Source organism: Porites lutea, chromosome 14, assembly GCF_958299795.1.
Source record: "Porites lutea chromosome 14, jaPorLute2.1, whole genome shotgun sequence".
Taxonomy (NCBI): Eukaryota; Metazoa; Cnidaria; class Anthozoa; order Scleractinia; family Poritidae; genus Porites; species Porites lutea.
The window spans coordinates 14,133,138-14,144,055 of NC_133214.1; positions in this window are offsets into that span (position 1 = coordinate 14,133,138).

A 10,918-nucleotide genomic window follows, 5' to 3' on the forward strand; every position below is an offset into this window, starting at 1 on the left:
GTGAGAACGTAAGGTTGGTATCAATTGTTTGGATGCCCGAGACGATACAGAGGAATATCAAATGAAGAATTATCCTTGCAGTTATGAACACAATCTATGCAATTGCGTAAGAAGCTTGAAACAAAAAAAAATCAGGACTTCAACGGGAGATATGGAAACGAGCTTAAGACTTCAGTTCTACTCAAGGGTTTCGGTCGCTCAATGGTAAGGATCGTTCCCGATGGTATCAGAGGTGTTCCAATAATCGTCTTGATCGCCTGAACCCATTTTAAAATATTTAGAGAGGTCACTCGGGCGATAGACTGATCACGATAAGTTTAACTGTAAAACAACCAAATGCTTCTATACAAGAAAAGTTCCTCAAATGGGTTTGTTTGGTTAATTGGGAGCTGCCCTAAAACATGTACATGTAAGACCAAGTAAAAAAAACAAAATGTTTCCCTTCTTGATTTCTATAAAAAAAAAAGAGAGCGGGCGGGCGATTTTTTTTTGTTTTCTTCTGACCTTTTCAATATTTCCAATTGAACGCTTTCTTTACACATTACTATACCCTCCCCCAGCTAGGGATAAGTTGGAGTTCTTACGTCAAATAAGAAAAAAATGAATTGTCATATATTGATTTAACACAAGTTTTTTTTATTTTGATACGTGATTTAAACAACAACGTGATGCACCATACGATATATCGCAATAGGAAGGGTACATTAAAAAACGTCAAAAAGACTATGATTTAGCCTGTCTGAGAGCTCTCGTGATTTTCTTCTTTGGCTTGCAGAACGGGTAGCAGTCCTCTCGCCTGTTGGTTTTTGTTCGTACAAACGTAGGAGTACTATGAAGAGGGACGAAGGAGCATATCAGCGTTCTCCCATATGAACACAAGTGATCAACACCCCCCAAACCAGGAGGGGGGGGGGCGTCTGCAGAGTGACTTTGCGCGTTTATCGCAATAACTAACACCTTCAGAAGCCTATTTAAGGCTTCTAACACCTTTGACGATTTCCAAGTTTTGATAAAGATGGCTGACAGTCATCGAAACTGTCAGCATCATGAAGACTTTAAGACTTTGGCTATGTTTTGAGAACATTTAAATAGATATTAACTTCACTAGCCTGATGAATTTCTTCAAGAATCGAATAAAAATACAAAAACCATGCACTGGACTGAAACCTGAATGAACTTTATTTTCATGGATTTCTAGACTTTGCTAACATACGTATCTTCCCGACAACTCGTCTCGCACTAAGCTGTCCTTCATCACAATTCTTTAGTATACCTCCTTCTAAATAGCAATAAACAGAATATATGCTGTTTTGCAAACCAAAATTCAGTGGCACATTAATATGCGAAGCGACCCCAGCGGGGGTACTCCGGATTTGAAGTGACAGGTATGATCAGAGGATTTTTGGGGTTTCAAATTTTTGATTTCAGGATTTTCTTGGGTAGTCCTTTCCTCCGGAGTCTGGCAATTTGTAGCTTGATTTAAGTACGGATTTTTGGGGGGTTTTCAAAACAATTTGAAGTTTCTTAATGGTTATCTCCTGGTTATATCATTTAATGCTTTCTGGAAATTTTTATGGCTCGGAAATTTGGCATTGGATTTTTTTGGGGTTAAATTTTGGTCCAGGGATTTTTTTCGGTTTTGTTTGAAGCCCTAGGGATTTTTTTGGGTTTTGATTTTTGCCCCCAGTTGATCATTCTCGTCACTTGAAGTACGGAGTACCCCCCCCCCCCCCCACACACACCACCACCCCCTGGGGAAATATTTTCCGTCATGCCTGAATATTGACGACACGCTTGATGGTGGTCAAGCTTGCAGAAACAGGAACACGTCTATTTTATTTAGACGTTTCTTTTATTTAGATTCACAGTTGATCTAAGAACGATATCTTCATAATTTACCTCATATCCATCGCATCCACTCTGAGTAGGGTCATGTATAATTTGGGCACAACATTTTGAACGATTGCTGTAGGCCGAAATTTGTTTACATTTTACGTTTAGAAACAGCTTGTTTAATATCTTTCACGGAACCGTAAAACTATCTCATGGTTACAAAGAGCGGTTATCTTTCTGCGAAAAAGGTTCCCAGCTGTCACCCTCGTTTGAACGATTTTAAGGTTTGAAACTGGCCAAATAATGTAAACTTGATGCAAATGATCTACTTACTGTTTGCGATTTGACTCAGAATGTAGGCTGCCTGAGAGCTTGTGCTTGAACGACGAAGGGAAATACTTTGAAACCGAAAGCGGATGCTTTACCGTGCCGTGGCGTGACCACCAAAAATGTGCATGTATTGTATCGGCAGCTACCGTAAAATTCCGAAAATAAGCCCCGGGGCTTATATTTTCCAAGGCCTTTTTTGAGGGGCGTATTTTTGGAAGGGTTTATATTCGGATGGGCTCATCTACGAAGGGAAATTTGCGTTTCAAAATCGATTGAGCTAGCGTTATAGTTGGAAGTAAATTTACTGCTTTTGCTTTGTTTTACTTTGTATTTGAGGGCAATTTTCCAAGTACAAGCCCCCGGGGGGCTTATATCGGGAGGGGCGATTTAACGGAGGGTCTTTTGCGTTACCGGTTTGGGGGGCTTATATTTGGAAGGGCTTATACATGGTGGGGCGTATTTTCAGAATTTTACGGTATTTGATCTCACTTGTTGCCCACGCAATCCATGGGTAATAGCCCGGGGGGAGGGGGAGGGGGTAAACAAGCGTAGATAAGAACTCCCTGAACAAAAGTTTTGTTCCCAGAAATACTTCCTAAGCAGTTCGTGCATTCGTGTGTATCAAGTTGACTCTTCTTTAGGGTTTACAAAAGAATTCGAAAAGAATTGAATGCGCTATTGATAAAAATCTCCTCATTCAGACGATAAGTTTTTATAAAAGAAATCATTTTTTAACACATAACCTCGACTTTTCGATAAAGCTCCTTACCATTTTTCAAACTGTTGATCTCTTTAAAAAAAAATTTATTCACAACAAATACACTGCACATTTTGAAAATGATAGCCTGTGTCGCAAGCGTTTCCGCGCGAGTTCGTCGAGATAGTTGGGACAAGAGCAAAAACAAATGAATGAAGGGGGAGTCCACCTTTTTGTTGCTCCCGCTCTAACTTTCGCGCAATAACTCGATTGGAAACGCTTGCTATGCAGGCTATAAAAACGAAGACGGTCTATTTTGCGCCTGCCACCCAGGCTAGTCGGCGTTGAACATTACTATGCACGTCTTTAACTATACCAAATGACGGCAGTGTGATGCATATAGCTAACGTGACTTTTGCAGTGTGTCGTGGAAAGCAGGACGTATCCCCCCGGGGGAGGAGAGCGCGGGTACTTGGATTAATTTTTGCTGGATATGTGCCGCTGGCCTCTCAGAGCCCCTACCCTATTATAGTCTATTTTGTGGCCAGTTATAGACCCCACCTTAGTCACTTTTGGGCAAATGTAATTTTGGCGGTCTCAACTTAGTCACTTTCTTTTTATGTATCTACGACCTTATCAACGCTTTAAATAGGTCATTCTAAAATGAATCAGACCATTTTTAAAAACTGAATTAAGAACACTTTACTTTTCACCTACAGAACAAACATTCTTGTACGTTTCCTAAAGAAGAACTTTCTTACCCCAAAAATCCGAAAATGTGCGACCCCACTCTAATAACCCTATTGACAATGCGACCCCATCCAGCGGCACATCCCCATTACCCTCTTATAAGAGAGCACCCCCCCGGGACTTATCCATGTTGTAATTAATTCACCTCCTCTTCCCACCGCCCCTCGATCCCCTTATCGTGCAATTCATAAAATGATTTTTCTTTCGATTCCGCTTAATTGTTATTTTCTTTCTGCTCTCTACTCGCACGCTGCATTCTCCGCTCATCTGAACGTCTGCAACAGGCTACTCACCAAGAAATTATTCCATGTGCGCTACCCACCCCTGGGTAGTGACCTGTATGTGCCGGATTGTGGAAGTGCCATGTGGAAGGTAATACGGAACTGTATCCCGTCAAAAGAGAAATCGAAACCGGTGTACTCAAGGGATATGACGGAACTGGCGAACGAGTTCAATGAGTTCTTTACTTCTGTGGGGGCAAGGGCTGCAGCTGAAGCTAAGAGGCTTGCTTCAGTTAACGTTCTTCCAGCGTATAAGCCCCCCTCATCCAAGAACCTATTCCAACTAGATGAGTTCCGATTCCGCGCAGTCACTACCTTTGAGGTACACCAGATCATCTTGTCTTTTCCTTTAAACAGGGCACCAGGAATGGATAAGTTACACATGAGTGTGATCAAGGATGCCCTACCAGTTATACTTCCAGTTCTGACAGAGCTTATAAATAGATCGCTTTTAACATCAGTTTTTCCATCTGCTTGGAAAGAGTCCGTGGAGATACCGATATTAAAGGAAGGAGATCATGAGGTTGCTAATAACAACCGGCCAGTATCAGTGCTACCCGCTCTGTCTAAGATCTGCGAGCGAGCAGCTCTTAATCAGTTAACGGAGTACACAACACGTCAGAACTGTTTAACTGAACATCAAAATGGAAACAAGAAGAAGCACTCGACAGAAACACTCCATATTTTCATGTCCGATATGATTCTCGAAGCAATGGATCGAAAACAAGTCACAGCGTTGGTTCTGTTGGACTTGTCAAAGGCCTTTGACAGTATCGAGCATGGGATCCTATTACGTAAACGTCGAGAGCTGGGTGTGTCTATACAGGCCATGGAATGGTTTAGAAGCTATCTGACGGACAGGAATCAGCGGGTGAGGATTGGTTGTGAGGTGTCAGATCCTCGCCAGGTAGCTTATGGTGTACCTCAAGGGTCGATCTTGGGACCAGCCCTTTTTAATATATACATCAACGATCTTCCAGCTGTCCCTAACCTGTGCTCACTAAAGAGTTACGTGGATGATTCCCAGCTCTATCTCTCGTTTCCTGTCCAGGAGACAGCCATGGCTGTGGAACATTTGTCCGAAGATTTGCAACGGATTGCCGCCTGGTGTTGCACACACAGCTTGCTGATAAATCCAGATAAGACTAAGTTATTGCTTCTTGGAACCCCGCAGATGTTAGCTCGTGTGCCGGAGGGGTTTGGAGTTACGCTACTCGGTAAGGAGATTCTACCGTCTCGTTCTGCAAAAGATTTGGGGTCATCGTGGACTCGCGCCTTAGTTTTGACGAACATGTGACCGATGTTGTATCTAAGTGTACAGGTAGCCTGTGCCAAATCAATCGTGTGAAACATTTGTTTGATAGGTCTACGCTCATAACCATCATAAATTCATTAGTGTTCAGCAAGATTTTCTATTGTTCGTCCATGTGGTCTAGTACAACAAAAAAGAACATTGCTAGGCTTCAAAAAGTTCAGAATTTTGCGGCACGGATTGTGACTGGCACAAGAAAGTATGAGCACATCACGCCGATGTTAAAGGAACTCCACTGGTTGCCGGTTGCTAAGCAACTGGAGGTTAGAGACATTTTAATGGCTTTCAAATGTATAAAGGGATTAGCCCCACCATCCTTGTGTAATAAGTTTTCGACAAGAAGCCAGGTGCATACTAGAAATACTAGGAATAAAGATAAACTTCATGTACCATCTTTTAGATCAGCAACAGGTCAGCGATCTTTCTCATATAGGGCTGTTCAGCTCTGGAATGACCTTCCAGAAAGTTTAGCAAACATAGAGTCATTCAATGTTTTTAAGAATGCGATTAAAGGACGTGCCCTTGACGAGTTTTTAAGCCATTGACACTCAATAGGTGTAATTATGCATATTTTATTTTTTTTAAATAGTATGGTAATGTTTTTTCACTTTCAAATGTTTATATTGAATTTCTATTGTTCATATTAGATTTTATTGTAATTGGTATGTGAAAACCCATTTTAATTGGATGTACCAATAAAGTTGATTTGATTTGATTTTGAGGGTGGTAATCCAAACCAAATGGTACAAGAGCCGTGAAGTATGTTATTACATTACGCATTTTTTGGACCATTCGTAAGGAATGGTATTTACTACAAGTAGATACTCGATTTGAATACTTGATGATGCACATGATGTACTAACTGTTTGCGATTTCACTCAGATTGCAAGCTCATTACAGAGAGCTTCTGCTTGAACGACGAAGGGAAATACTGGACCGGAAAGCGAATAATTTAGCGTGCCGAGGCGTGACCACCAAAAATGTTTCCCAGGCTTTCTTTTCGCAACCGCAAAAGATGAGTATAAAACTGCGATGATCTTCCTTCATACAAATCTATAGTAAGTTGCACACATAACTTTGATGATCTTATATCAATGTTTTGGCTAAAAGACATAGCTCTTCCTAGCCTCAGATAGTCCCCTGATTGTACTTGAGCGGTATTAGGAATTAGCCAATGAGATGAGCGTATGTTAAATGTTCTTGTTGACCCTGCGACACGTAGTCGTCGTGATACCTGAGCGCCCGCCAGATTGCCCAGAACCGAGAGCTTTCCAAATATTTTTCCACCAAAAACACATCGCAATACCCATGAACCCATGACGAGGGGAAGAGATTAGAGACTGACCTGACCTTAAGATATTTGGCGCTTTCATGGTGAATCCGTGCACGGTTCTCTGATGTGGGAGAGATTTGTGAGTTGAGACTGCACATAGTCACCTGTCTTGCTTCGCTTTATGTAGGAAAACAACACTGAACAAACAACGAGCCGCAAAAACCTAATAAACTGGCCATGAATTGAGCCCAAGTTACACAGAAAAGGCAACAACAGGCCCCAAGTTTACGTAAGTACAGTTCATTTCTATATTAATTTTTTACCAACTATATTGAATTTCTCACACAGTCTTAAAACCGTTCGTAATATGCAAAACAGAAATGAAACTCGCGGTAATTTATGTACCCAGTTTGGGGCGCCTATGTTTCAGGCTATTTCAAATCTCATTAACGGAAAAAATCAGTAGCCGAACGTCCAAAGAAATGGTGGCCTGAGTTTGCCGGGCAAAGCTTACAAGAATCTACACAGCCAACGTAATCTTTGTATGTACTCGGTGGACATTCTAAAATTTCCCAAAAAACTTACAATAAAAATGACATTTTTTTTGCGATAATTTTTTGTTTTGGGTAGAACCGGAGTCTAACTTGTTTGATCATCTTCTTCGTACGTAAGTGCGAGAAACATTTCAGAGTAGGAATAAATGAAAATTTCAGCTCCTATTCATAACCATTTGGGAATTGAAAACATGTGTTTGTATAAAGAGCGTTATAGAAATAACCATTTTAAAGATTGTTTAATCATGTGACCAAGTAATCTGAGTTTCGCATTCACCATTTTCACACCTTATTGAGAAATCGAAGACAATGGTTGTTGAGTGGGGGGGGGGGGGGGGGGGGCGGGGAGGGGGGTTGGACAAACAAGGTTTATTATGGTCTGTATGAAAATGGTCAATTGATAGTTTTTAATTCCTGTTTTGTTTTACCATTTGCTATGCCTCGTGAATGGCGTTAACCGTCCTTTTTGGAAAATCACAAATGATTTGATTTAGAACCAGGCCTTAATAGACCTATTCGGCTAACTAAATGTTGTACCCAATTCAAACCCTTTGGGGATAAAACGTTTTGTTTCAGGAATTTCCATATCATTTAAATGTGAATGCAATATTATAATGCAAATACAGTACACAAAGAATCTTAACCCCGGGAGATTTGAATTGGGTACAACATTGAGTTAGCCGAATACGTCTATCTGCTTGAATCCGCGCTTTCTTTTGCAGTTGCGTTGTTATTTATACCTTCTTGTAACGTTTTGAGCGGTTATGCTTTGTTTCAATCAATTTGGTGACAGTTTCCAAATTTAAAAATTTCGGGACAAATTATCTCCCGTTAAGCAATACAGTTTGCAGTAATTTGTCCAACGGTACTTTTAAGTCTTAAGTCAGGGGCACCCAACGAAGATTTTCTCCTAACATTAAAAACTTTTTTTAATGCTACCCAGAGTACTTTCTCTAGAAAGGCATTCTAAGACGCTATAAAATTTACATCTGTTCGATCGCCCTAGGGGAACTTGGGTCTTTTCAAAATTACAAGTGCTTTTATAAGTATTTTCCGGTTTCCCAGATATTTTAGATGCAATTTAACGTATTACGAAAGTGAGAATTGTTCTGATTCCTCTCCCTTTCACATTTTTGAATCCGAAACTTTTAGGTTTCCTTTTTGCTAACCTAGCCCAACCTGGAGTGTGAAATTTGAAATTCTAAAGTTTAGAAAATCGTAGGCGATTTATTAGATAAGCTTCGAAAATTGTACCTGAACGAAACGGTCATCTAGAAATTTTTAGCCGTCCTCGAGCTATGCAAAATTCCCCGAACAGATATTTTACGGTTAACAGTCTTTGGGTGGCCCTATTAAGTGCCTCTAAGTAACAAAGGTCGGGTTTGTACGGAGACTGGTCTAGTAATCGGTCGGTATGAGTCGGTTTTCTGTAAACAGTAGTTTTTAGTTTGTTGTTGTCGCGAGTGACCAAGCTGTGTAGAAAAGGTATCTTATCATTTTCTTCGATCTCCTTGGTGAACTGTATGTCCTTGTTCTGTCTGTTAAGGTGCTCGTGAAAATCGTCGATTCCGTCTTTGTGTACGGCGGTGAATGTGTCGTCAACGTAACGTAACTAAAGAGGTACAGTTCGCGTGTAGGTAGCTAGGGCTCGTTCCTCGATGTTTTGCTGACAATTTCTGCTACAACAACATAAACTGGAGAGCCCATAGCTGTACCGTGTAACCCAGTGTTTGTAGTGTTTGCCGTTGTACTGAAAGTACGTCGAAGTCAAACAGAGGTTGAGTAGGTCCATAATGTCGTCTGTAGGTAGTGGTAGTTCAACAGTAAAGTTCTTAATAGCGTTCTCAGTACAGTCTAGAGTCAGTTGAAGTGGAATACTGGTGGACAGCGATTTGACGTCAAAGGACACTAGTTTGTGGTCGTCCGGTATCTGTATTGTCTTAATGGCGTCTTACATTGGTGAAACCGGCAGAAACCTAAGCACGCGACTGACCGAACACAAACGAGCGACGAAGAATGGTGACGTCAACAATCACATTGCTGAGCACCATTTAAAGACGAAACGTCAAATTGACTGGGACTCTGCGACATGTATAACGTATTCTACAGACTACTATCAACGTCTTACTTTAGAAAGCTGGTTTACTAACTTAGAACAAACGCCACTGAATCGTAGCCAACAGTTACCAGCGCCTTACAAACGACTTATTGACGAGATCAAGCAAAACTAACTACGAGAGAATGACAATTTGACTAACAATAGACGACTGTTAAACTGTGACAATAGACGGATCGAAACGCACCAATTACTGATTACGAGTCTTCATAGCCAACAACATCACGGCTTAACGAGGGGGACATTGGGGGGTACCCATTACCGCAATACCGTAAGAAAAAATGGCAAATACCGAAATACCGCGTCGAAAATCGTCCAAATACCGATACCGCATATTTTAATCACATTTATAATCGGTTCCGCATAGTTATAGTTACTTCCATCTAACGCGTTTAATTATCTTAGGCATTTATTCACCAGATGTTCATGTTTTATTTTTTACCATTGTGGTAGTTCGCAAATTTTTCGCAAATATACACTAAAAAGTAAACTACATTCGTTCAAATTTTGGTAGGTCGACCCAACAGCTAATTAAGTCCAATAAAAATAACTCTTGAAAGCGCGAAAACAGGAACAAAGAACAGACCAACCAAAACCCTTTCCACGCACGTCTAGTGCGAGTCTTGATAAGTGTAGCCTGCAGTGCAGGCGTACTTTGGGCATTGTAACCGCCATCTTTGTTATGACGGAGGAAGATTAAGGAGAGTAAAAATAGTAACCCTAAGGGTAGGTGTCAGGGGAAAGAAAGAAAGAGGGGAGGCCCATTTCCTCCCCTCTTTTCGAGTTTCAACATGCGCTTTCGCGAGCAAAACATTCGCGCGCCCGAAGAAAACGCCTGCACAGCAGGCTGAGATAAGTGAGTCTAGTCTAGCAAGTCAGTCTCTCAGGGGTCAACTATCTCGACTGTCTTACACGTCGCGTAGTTATTCTTCTTGCGATAATGTTGGCCTCCTTCGCCCTCTTCATAAAAAATTGCCACACAGGCAATGATGACCACGCCGTGTTCAACCTCAGCCATTGTGAGAAAACGTGTAAGACCTCGAAGAAAGAACGTGTAAGGCCATTATTAAACTGTCACAAAATGACCCACAAATTCACAGGGTGAAATAAGGTGTTTCCGCAATTCGGAAATGCTGCGGAAACCTGATGGTTCAAAATTCCGTTGCGTTTCCGCGCGACGGTTACGACGGGAAACGTGTAAGATGAAAATGGAGGCATTCTTTCGTGTTTCCGCAGCGCTTCCGTTGACTTAAACGTGTCAGCTTGTTTCCATTGCGTTTCCGCAAGCGGTTTTGTTACTGAAATTTGCTGGTTTTCATGATCAATCCTAGGTTTCTCATATAATAAAATTTGTTTTAGCTGTACTGATTACGCTTCAGGCAAGACGAGGAATCATTGCATTGACCTAAAATCAGCTAAAATATCCGAAAGAACAGAGATAATCGCCTGCGCTAAACTACACGTCGTAAATACTGGAAAAGTTATAGATGATTCTCTCTGTCTTCCTTTTTTCAGAGATTTAAAGATGTGTTATTTTAAAAATTACTAGCGCTCCAAACATTGACGCGTAATTTGAAACAATTTAGAAACAGCAAAATAAATTATAGCGCTCGCACGCATTTTGCCTCGCTCTGGGGGCGCGAGTCTTACAAGCATGCGTGCCTCGTTTTCACGTTGAATTTTGAATCGCGCGCCCTTTTGAACATTCTTCGCTGTCGTTTCGCTTTCCATTTTGGTGGTTTGTACATGCAGGGCCGTTTTTATTTGTCAAG